At 39.1% G+C, this 11,486-nt stretch overlaps 1 long non-coding RNA gene across 1 annotated transcript; it reads left to right on the top strand.

Moving 5' to 3' along the window:
* The first annotated feature begins 881 nt into the window (after positions 1-881).
* Positions 882-6,801, top strand: LOC142861947 (uncharacterized). The gene is made up of 5 exons (XR_012913068.1): positions 882-1,129; positions 1,670-1,801; positions 5,585-6,039; positions 6,312-6,480; positions 6,607-6,801. It is a non-coding gene; the product is annotated as an uncharacterized LOC142861947 (long non-coding RNA).
* The last annotated feature ends 4,685 nt before the right edge of the window (positions 6,802-11,486 follow it).

The raw sequence follows: 11,486 nt of genomic DNA, 5'->3' as shown, positions 1-11,486 counted from the left end.
ATTATGGTTGCTCCTTACATTGCCTCATAATTATCATAGTGTCTGTATAACAGCAGGGAGGGGGCATGAATATCTCTTATATGCCATGTGATGAAATTTCTTATCTTAGATTTTTCTATGCTTCCCAATTTTTCTAGGCAAATTATAGACTATGACACTTTACTTGTCTTGAACTTAGCTGTCTCACACTAAGTAAAAAACCAGAAATGGAAAATAAATTTATATGCATACATGCATACAGACATAACATTCTCTCCCTATCTCTCTGTCTGTCTCTGTCTGTCTGTCTATCACACACACACACACACACACACACACACACACACACACACACACCTCATTAATTAAACAGCCAGACCCAATGGTACTAAGTCACAAGATACTTTACATGTAAGCAACCCTCCTAGACCTATACTCAGACCTTCTTTACTCTTATTTTATGTGTAACTCTAACACTTGATTATCTAACTGCTAGGCTTCAAATAGATAGAACAAAAAATGGGGCAAAATAGGTAGATACATGGAGAGCACCAAAATCTGAGAGCTGAATACCCAGCCACAGCGCAGAAAAAAAAAGAAAAATCTCATAACACATAGCATTTGGAGGCCACTGGGTTTAAGGATAAATAATCCTTTGTGTGTCCGTGGATCCTGGCAGTGCTGTGATACACAATACGATCCCTTCTGTTTTTGTGGTTGACTCTGAATCATCAAGGAGGCTAGTTAAAGTTCTATATTTTCTTTTAGGAAGCCTGGCCATGGGTATTCTAGCTAAAAAAGATTTATATCTATAATGTTAAAAACTTTCAGATTCTGAGATTCATAGAGTTTTAGAGTTGGAAAGCATAATAATCTTAATACAATTTTTTTTTTATTATTAACAGCTTTATTAACAGTTACCAGGACCAACAGCAATAAAAATCAAGGAGTTGCAAACCACAGGAAGGTTGAGCACAACCAAATAAGTATTCTCTTATCCTCTTCCTTTCCAGAAGACAAAGGCCAATCCATCTGAGTTTTGATATTGATGCATTTGACCCTACACTGGCTCCAGCCACGGGAACCCCTGTTGTAGGGGGACTGACCTATCGGGAAGGCATGTATATTACTGAGGAAATACACAATACAGGTATGTAGCAACCAGGCGTGCAGCCAGTTAACTATTGTGTAAACATGCTGAAGTCTCTTGCCTACAGGAGGTTGTTTCTACTATTCCATGTCCTTGTAGACTTTTTCCTTCAACTTTTATAGCTAATAATCATATGGTTAGGCTAATAAAGGGATATAATCATTTAGAGGCATATTTGGACCTAGCTCTTAACAATCCATGGTAAGGTAATATTGAATACAAAATTGTGTCTACTTAGACATTTATTAAATATAAGAATAAACTGCCACACTGATGCAGTTCCCTGTGTCTGAGTTATATAAAGGTAGATTAAGATGAGAAGACAAGGCCAAGTAGCTATAATTTTTACTTTAATGTTAAGAGGTTGGCTGGGCAGTGGGTCGTGCCTGTAATCCCAGCACTCTGGGAGATCAAGGCAGGAGGATCACTTGAGGCCAGGAATTTAAGACCAGTCTGGATAATGTGGTGAGATGCCATCTCTATAAAATATTTCAAAAATTAGACGGGCATGGTGGCTTAATACAATTTTGATTTATTCAGTGGCATATGACCTTCTCCATCAAGCTGACCACCAGGTATGACCTTCTGCTACCCATCAATTGACTAGAAGACAAAAGAAGCCTTCTTGCCATCTCTGAATTAAAATCCTTTCTGCAGAGAAAGATGATAGAGGTAAAGGAGAGAATTCACTGATTGCTACACGTGGCATGTGTCCAAACTTCTTTCCTACTTCTTCCCTTCAAATATCCTATACTCGCTACCACGTCTACAACATCAGCCCTCCACCAGCATTCCATCTGCCCCGCCCTGCCCAATCTCACAGGTCCAAATCTGTTCCTGTTCTCCAGTCTAGCTGCAGTGCTACCTTGCCCAAGTAGCTGTCTGGAACCTACAGCTGAAACTGATCTCCCTTTCTCTGAACTTCATGGGATGTTACTGAGCTCTCTTACTATACTTTTCAATTTCTGTCTTATAGGTTTTTCCTTTTTAATTATGGTTTCTTCCCCTTAATAGCTTATAGTTTGCCTGAGGACAGAACCTGGATGTAATTCATTTCTGTATCTTCAGTAGCATCTGGCATAGTCTCTTACACATAATGGGCATTTGATAAGTGCTTATTGAATGAATAACAAATAAATCGAGGCAGCTTTGCATTCACTATTTGCTACATTGATACATTTGATAGCTACTTTTGTTTATCCTTTGGATTTGTCATTATTATGTTGTCGAGGTAGAGAATCAGGGACTAAAGGGGAAACATGAACGTACTGACAGAGGCATTCCTATGGAAAATTAGCACTCTTATTCCTTTTCCTTTAGAAGAGTGACAACTTTCCCTCCTCCTAAAATGTGAGGCCTAAGAGTGATGGCTTCTCTCAAATAAGAGAAAGTCATTGCACATCAGAAGGTGGCATTACACTTATGACTGTGGCTTCAAAGCACATTTGTTTAATACTCTTTGGTTCATTAGTTCTTAATAAAAAGTAGCCTAATAACATCTTACATTTATGTAACATGCAGAATTTTCAAAATGCTTTGGTATGCACAATCTCTTTTGGCTGTCACAGGGGCAGGCAGGATGGATGCTATTATCTCTGCTTTTTAGTTGAAGGTTCTGAAGCTCCGTGAACTAATGTGAGTTGCTCAAGGTTACAAAGAAAGTGGCAGAACCAGGGCCATTTTTGTCAGCTATTGGTCTGTCATGCGAACAGGCAGAACACACAGAAATTACTAATTCAAATCTTTCTTGTTTGGTTCAGCCTGAGTGCCCTCTCCCACATTAGAACACCCACAGAAAGCATTGATTCTGCCTCTCATTTTGCATTTTCTACCTTGTCCTGGCATTGGTTTAAAATACAGAGGCAGCATAATGGTTAATTTTAACGTGTCAACTTGGCTAGGCCACGGCAGTCAGATATTTGGTCAGATGCCAGTCTAGACGTTACTGTGAGGGTACTTTTAAAATGAGACTAACATTTATATCAGTAGACTTTCACTAGAGCAGATGACCCTCCACAATGTGGGTAGGCCTCATCTAATCTGGGGAAAGCCTTAGGAGAAAAAGACTGAGGTGCCCCCAGAAAGAAGAAATTCTGCCTCCAGAATGCCTTTGAACTTGAACTTGAACGGTATCAGTTCTTCTCTGGGTTTCTAGTCTGACTCATTGTCCTGCAGATTTCAGACATGCCAGCTCCCCCAATCGTGTGAGCCTATTTCTTAAAATAAGTCTCTCTCTATATATACATGCACATTCTATTAGTTCTATTTCTCTGGAGAACCCTGAATGATATAGATAGCACCTAATTTATGAGGATAATTTGTTTTATAAATGTATTTAAATTTAACCTATAAGAACTCATAAATTCATAATGATACTAATTTTTTTTAAAGAAAAAGAGAAGTCTCCCCACCCCAAAAATAAGTAAATAAATAAGGAAGTAAACATAAAACCTCAAAAAACGAATAAGCTGGATACCATTGGAAGTAACTAAAGTTTCTACTCCTTATTCTGAAAATTGACCATTAAAAGGAAACAGATAAGCATTTATTTTGCCTTTCCTGTATAAACTTCACTGTGGGGTAACCAGGCCCTAATCAATGAAGGAAAGTTGTTTTTTACAAAAAAAAAAAAAAATTCTAGCCAATAAATGTGGAAAGATGGATAGAGCTAGAACTATTGTCTAACCTTTAATACAATAATTGACTCAGGCAAGGATCAACAATGGATGAAACCATGAGCTGAAAGGTTGATGAAGAACTTTGCAATGGCTTGATCATGCTGACATTGCCTGAATTCACTCATCTATTTGAGTATCACTAACAGTGGGGCAATAAGATATTGAGTACCTCATGGCATGAGATAGCAAACAGAACCAACTAGGAAGAATTCTTGCCAAAAAGGATGGACCTGATTTAGGCCTTTTACTTCAGTGTTTAAGAAATATGGCACGTAGCAGAACAAATTAAATCAAATAATGAACTAAACAGACAAACCCCAAATGGTGGGGTGATCACGGGTAAAAGAGGTGTTATTCATAGTTGCACTGGGACAAAAGACATAAGCTGGGACTGTCCCATGCAAAATTTTAGGAATGATCTTCATAAGAATGTAGTACATTCTAAAAGACAATAGACTTGGTTCCTGTAATAAGTCAATGGCATGACAAAAAGGAAAGAAAGGCTGTTCTAGATTAAAGGGATTTAAGAAATATTAGGACCAAATGTAATGAATGGACTTGGTTTGGATTCTGATTTGAATCATTAATGAAATATGCTACCATTGATTGAGTTCTAGATGATACCAAGGAATCCTTACTTTGCAGACACAGTAAGAGCATTGAGGTAATGTAAGAAAATTTCCATTTTTTTAGAGATACATAAAGAAAAGTATAAGCATAAAATGGCAAGGATAGATTAAGCTACTATGGCAAAATCTTGATAATTATTGCATCTGGGTGATAATTTTATGGAGATTATGTATCATTTTCTCTACTTTTTAGTTTATTTGAAAATGTTCATAATAAAAATAAAAAACTAATCAGAAAGAAAAAAGCACTTCCTAAAAATCAGCATATTCTATGGTTGTTGGGTCAATTGCCTACTGAATCTAAAATCTACAGAATAATGTTAGTATCCAACATACATTGTATGTGTTATATGCAGTTCCAAGCACTTTACATGTTGTAGTTAATTTAATCCCACAGACCCTAGGCCTAGTAGGTCTGTGTCTATTATCACCCCCATTTTCTATATGAAAAAACTGAAGCACAGAGACATTAACTAATTATGCAAGATTATATACCAAGTAAGTTGAAAAGCCACAGTTTGAACTAGGCGGTATATGTCTAGCATCCATATTCTTATCCTTTCTACTAATTTATACTTAATGTTAATTTCCCAGAGTAGAGTAGTATTAATTCCCATGTGATATAGGACAATAAATTGAGATGAAGACAGAGAAGAGAAAGAGCTTTCTTTTAGGGGTAGGGTAGCTTTAGACAAAATGTTAGAACAGATGAGGTTTGTCTTGGCATGTTTCTCTCTCCATTTCTCTATGTTCCTAACTCTATTTGCAACTCTCTTCATGACCTCAAATGTCTAGTGACTTTAGTTAGGCCTTTCTAACCCCTCCAATCAGAATTGGCTGAAGGTGGTTATTAAAATGGAGATCCACATGCCCATTTCACTAGATCCTAGGTGGTGTGTGTCTGGGTTGGGGCCTTAGGAGTTGCATTTTTTAATAAGCACTTGGGCGATTTTGAACCCTAAGCTTCTCTCTGACCATACTTTCAGAACCAGGGCTGGTGTTTCACTACCTATGAGCCTGCATCGTACCCTACCCAATACTCTACCCAGTGTGAACTACCTTTCTCCAGCCTAATCTCCAAGTCAAATTTCAATTCCCCATTCTTTATTCTATTATGAAATGGAAAGCAATCCAATTTAATCAAACAGATGGATTCATGCCCAAATGAGAAGAACTGATAGCAGCTACTTCAAAATTTCCAGAATTGTTTGCATCTGAAAGAGAAGATAATTTGCAGCCAATTTAAAGATCAATTGATTGATGGATAGACTCCACTCATTTATTAATTTGACAGACGTGTATTGAGTACATACCACGTGCTGGGCACTGAGAATACAAAGGAAAATAAGACATGACGTCTGCCTTCAAGGAACGTGCACTAGAGTTGGGGAAGAGAGACCAGGAACAGAAGATTCTAACATAGTAGAAAAGTGTCCCCTATGGAGTTTTGGACAAGGTGCTATGGGGTCACAGAACAGGGTTCCCTAACCAGAGTGGTGGGGAAGGTGAGGTGTCATGAAAGGTTGCATTGAGAAGGAAACATCTCAGCTGAGCCCTGAAGTTGTCTGCAAAAATTCCAGAGGCTAAAAGGGGCAGGATCTAGGTAAGAAACCAAGAATCCTCAAGAAATGCCAGAACAGAGGGTATTCTACATGCGTGGGGTGGGGGAAGGATAACAAATGAGGCTAAGTATGTGGTTTCTGTGGGAACTGAGGTCTGGGCTGGTCTTTGTCGGGGAATGGGAAGTTCATCTCACTGGGGGCTTTTCCCTCTTCCCTCAGGTGGTGTCACCCATAGGGAGCCTAGAAAAATATCACAGAAAGGAGAGAGCAGCTTCAGCAAAATTTCCATTTTTTTCCTTCCTTGAGAAATTAGGAAACATAAGGCCGAGTCCCCTGGAGGAATGCTGACAGCCCTCTCTGCTGTGCAAATGACTGGGGGGAGCCTAGAGGTAGCCTGATTCTAGACCAGCCTCAAGCAGGCTGCTAGCAGATTCGGAGATAAAGCTGCTGGGAACTTTTGAAAACCCCAGTAAGAGGAGGAGGTGAGTAGCTCTCTTTGTCTCCCCTAAACCCTTATCTGTTCTTGGGAACTGAACCTTTTTGGGGTTGGCTGATTGCAATGACATGGCCCAGTTTTGTTTACCTATTTCTTTCTTTTGGCCTTCAAGCAACATCCCCAAAGTCAGTCTCTGGGGTCAGGCCAGGACACTAGTCCATGTCTCCTGAGTCTGCAATAGAGACGGAAGACACTTGCCCACTTGATCCTGGAGGCTGGAAGCAGCTGCACCTGTTCTGGCTCCAGGCAGAGGCACCCCTACACCCATTGTTGGGCCCCAGAGGCCCTTCACCTTTCTTTTCAGCACTTAACCTAAGTCATAGAGATTCACTAGAAAAATTGGAAACTATGCTGCAGTATAAAGAAGAAAAATTTCACAATATCCCAGGGTTTGGTGTCATGCATGCATTTTTAGTGCACATGCTTCTAGATGTACATAGACATACAAAGGGAATTATACTTTTTGTGCTATCATGGGGTCATAATGTATATGCTATTCAGAAATTAGCTTTTTTCTCTTAATATCATATCATAATGTCAATAAATTTGTTACCACAATGAATGTAATCTAGTCCATTGTAAAGATGCACTATAATTTATTAAACTAGTCAAGGTTTTGAACATTTTGTTTGTTGCCAATACTGTGTTCTTTATTCATCTTTGTACATACTTTTTATGCACTTATTTGATTTTTCCAGAGAAGAAATTTTTGAAAGTGGAACGGCTGGGTCAAGTGTTTTCAAATATTAAAGGCTTTTGACATATATATCTGGTAAAATGGCTCTATATATGACTTGTATGAATATATATATACTCAGCAACAATCATCAAGTACTCAGCAAGTACTCATCTTACATCATCATCATCATCATCATCATCATCACAGCTAATATTTATCGAGCACTTAATATGAGCCTGGCAATCATCCAAGCATTTTATTCAGAACAACTCATTTAATTGTCACAACAACTCTGTGGTAGATACCATGGTTATTCAAAATGTATGAGGGGCTGGGTGCTGTGGCTTACACCTATAATCCTAGCACTTTAGGGGGTTGAGGTGGGAGGACTGGTTGAGGTCAGGAGTTTGAGACCAGCCTGAGCAAGAGCAAGACCTCATCTCTATGGAAAAAAAAAGAAAAAAGAAAAAAATGTAGCCAGGTGTGGTGGTGCATGCCTGTAGTCCCAGCTACTTGGGAGGCTGAGGCAGGAGAATAGCTTTAGCTGAGGAGTGTGAGGTTGCAGTAAGCTATGATGACACCACTGCACTCTAGCCTAGAGGACAGAGTGAGATCCTATCTCAAAAAAAACAAAAACAAAAAATTATAATGGGAAACTGCAATACATGATTATATTTTTAAAAAACAGAAGTATGTAAATGAAAAAAGGAAAAAAAAATTATTTTCCCCATCTTCAAATCTTTCTAGTGAGTAGCGACTGTTAAAAGTTTTGTATGTATTCATCTGGATGTTTTCTATGCATATAAAAACATGTTAAGTGTGTGAGTGTACTCTTTAAATGTGGACGAGATCAGAGTGCATATGCTATCACACTCTTGTGCAACTTGCATTTTTCTTCTAACAAAATATCATGGCCGTCTCTCCATGGCAGTTTATACAGATTTACCTCTTTGCCTTTTGTAGGTGCACAGCATTCCATCGTACGAATACACCATATTGCTTCATGTGTCTCTCTCAACTTCCCAACCAGGCTGTAAGTTTTGCAAATCCATAACACAACCCTATGGTGTTTAGCAAAGGTCTGAGCTCATAGCAAGTGGACACTGAATGGAAGGAGCTGTTCTGTGTAGAGTGTGTATTTTCTCTGAAAATCCAAGTATATTAAATGGAACTGAGTAAAGCTACCCTGAGCAAGTTATAAATCTCTAGGTTTCAGTTAATGCCATTAGCAACAGGCTGCAGTTGAGCTGAGGAACCCGGGAAGTCTTCCTGATGTTTATTTTTGTGGGAGTCATAGCGCCTTTGAAGTTTACCAATTAGTTGCATCATCAAAAGCATCGTGAGTAGAGTGGAAAATCACCAGCTAGGCACTCAGGGGCCTGGGTTCTGGCACTGACGATGTCACAAAAGCTCCTGAGCAAAGCACTTTTCCTTTCTGCTTGTCTTTTCTGTTGCATTAGGGGTTTGGACGGGTGGGCCGTGAAAGGGCCCTTTCTAGCTTGGACCAGAAATGTAGAAGCCAGAGCAAAACCACTTTTGTGAGCCATACGGTAGGAATGGGCATGACAGCTCATGTTCCCTAAAGAATAATTTTAACTCTTGGTTTGTACACTTGACATTTTTTCGGGTTGAAAAATACAGAAAGGCGAGCATATGATATGGTCTCAGAGAGTGAGAAGTGAGCCAAGTCTGCCATATGGTCTGCCAGAAACAGTGCAGGAGAAAATTGGTCTGTGCTATTCACTTCTCCTACTTCAAGCACTTTCCAAATAGATTTGCAACCAAGATTTGGAATGCTCTGTTATGAGGACCCAGGGATACACTGGGTAGGGTCATGTGTAAAGTCACTTATTTTTTTTAGAAAGTGAAAAAAAGGTGCCAACTTGTACATACACTATGATCATAAATATGTGAAATATGCATAAAGAATAGTGGGAAATGCAACAGAAGAGTATAGTACGATCTGAGTAATGGAATTATGGGCAATTTCTATTTTCTTCTCCATAGTTTGCCATATTTTCTCCAAGTTTCCTAGATGAATAGGCATTCCTTTTATAATCAGAAAAATACAATCAGAAAAAATACCTTCAAATATGAATAAAAACCAAGCAGACGATTATACTAAATGCTACTGGAGATCACTCTGAATAGTTAATATCATCTTCTCTTTCTTTTCCTTTTCCCTATTATTCAAATTTATCTTAGCAAGCATGTATTAATTTTAGAAGGAAAAACAGCACAAGTAAAGCAGTTGTCTACCCCAAATTCATTCTCTCCTTTTTCCTTTCTTTTTTTTATTTTTATTTTTTTATTTTTATTTTTTTTTTATTTTTCTTCCACAGCCAACTCAGAAGGAAACTTTTTCCTTTCTAATGGAGCCGTGATTTTGATAGGAATGTCAATGTACCCAACGAAAATCTGCGTCTTCCAGTCTTCCTTGCAGATAGGGGTAGACATTTAATGAAGTTCTAGCCAATGAAATGTAAGCAGAAGTTGCTAGGTGGGCCTTTCAGCTAACCCAACTGGCATGGGTCAGTTTGCTTTTCCCCTCGTCCTCCCCTTTGTGTATGGAACTCAGACATAAGGTTTGGAGCTGCGCTGGCCAACCTGTAATGAGAAAACCACCTCAAGGATGAAGTAGAGCTGGTAGAGCAGAAATATTAGTGCTTACAATATTGGGGGCATTTTGGAGCCACTGTATCTGGCTTAATCCCTTTCTTCCCAACATCAGGCTGTAAGTAAGAGAACAAATTCCCCATCATGTTTCAACCATTGCATTTCTGGTCTTTGATAGTCACAGCTGAACACAATTTCTAACTCATACATTCACTTTTTTAAAAAAGAAAAAAAAATCAACATTAATTCCTAACTACTGTGACCATTTTAAAAAAGGATTTTGGGGGGAAACACAATTGAAATTCACTTAGGATGGAAACAAAAGGCAATGTTCTACTTAAAAAAAAATAAGCATTGTTTCTGAAGCTCCAATAAATCTGTTTCACTTTGTCAATGTTTCATGCATGGTGGTAAGTTTATTATTTTTACATTTGGGGACAATAAGTTTGCGAATACACCCCAGCAACTAGGAAATCAAGGCATCACCATATGCCTGAAGTGAGACCATTTGTCACAGTTTATTTTCCTTCCAAAGAGTGCAGAACAGACCTTGACTTGAAGAAACCAACCTGGGGATAGTTACTTGAAATGTCAGATGGAAAATGTGTTAGCAAATGGGGTACCTGTTGGCACGCTGTGAAAGAAAGGGACTCAACCCTCTGTTAAGCTTTATGCTGCAGCTCCCTGATCAACTGCAATGCTGTGGCCATAGGCAGTTTTTCAGGACAAATCCTCCTGTCACTAGTTGCTTCATTTAAGAAGGCCAAGGTGGGAAGAGAGAAAAAAAGTTGGGAACAAGAAAAGAGGCAGGTTCAAACATGCCATAGCAGGAAGGTCTTTGGAAGGTTGTTAATAAACTTTATCACTTTCTTTCTGTAGATAGGCAAATGAGGCCTAATGCCTCCCAGCAAGTTAGTGACTGGGTTAGAATTAGAACCCAGAGCAAGTAGTAGCCCCAGGCTGCTGCTCCAAGGCCATCTGAGGAATAAAGAATACGGAGAGGCACAGGGTCAAGTGGTGCAGAGTTGTTGGCAGTATCAAGTCAAGGAGGGAATTGCAGCCATTTCCTGGTGGTTCATTGGAGGAAAAGGCAAAGAGGAAAAGAGGAAGTTTGGGTGATTTGGATGAGGCTGGGGCCAGAATGGGCAGAGAAACAGAAGGACTAATCTGTTGATTTTGTTTCTCAACTCTTGCCTTCCCAGTGCCTGTCTAGGTTAAGTGTGGGCCCTGGCTTCCTCTCAGCTGCCCCAGTCATTACAAGACTACCTGCTGCATTTTCCCAGCCCTCTGTGCCTGGAGACTTAGAAGCAGCCCAGCTTCCTCCTTCCGTGTCTGAGAGCAGTTTGTTTCCATAGGATAGCATGATTCTGCTACAAGGGTTGTAAAAATTCTCTTCCTGTTTCCAATGAGAAACAAAGTCATCAACCAAAGGATGGAGAATTCCTGACATGTTCAGTCCTTTACTGGGTGTTGGGAAGTTGAAATCGATGTATAAGACACTCACTCTTTAGTATGAGGTAGTTAAGGTCCAGCCAGGGAAGAAAACACAAAGGAAATGAGCAGGATTTACAAACTAACCTGAGAACTTACCTTTGCATATGAAAAACTCACCATGGAATTATGCAAAACATCCTTAACAATACAAAGTCCTAGTCCAAACTTGAAAATTACTGGTTTTTATTTTAAAAAAATATTTC

The sequence above is a fragment of the Microcebus murinus genome, chromosome 18 (genome assembly GCF_040939455.1).
Source record: "Microcebus murinus isolate Inina chromosome 18, M.murinus_Inina_mat1.0, whole genome shotgun sequence".
Classification (NCBI taxonomy): Eukaryota; Metazoa; Chordata; class Mammalia; order Primates; family Cheirogaleidae; genus Microcebus; species Microcebus murinus.
Note: the sequence above shows the minus strand (reverse complement) of the source record. Positions and strands in the feature narration are given on the sequence as shown.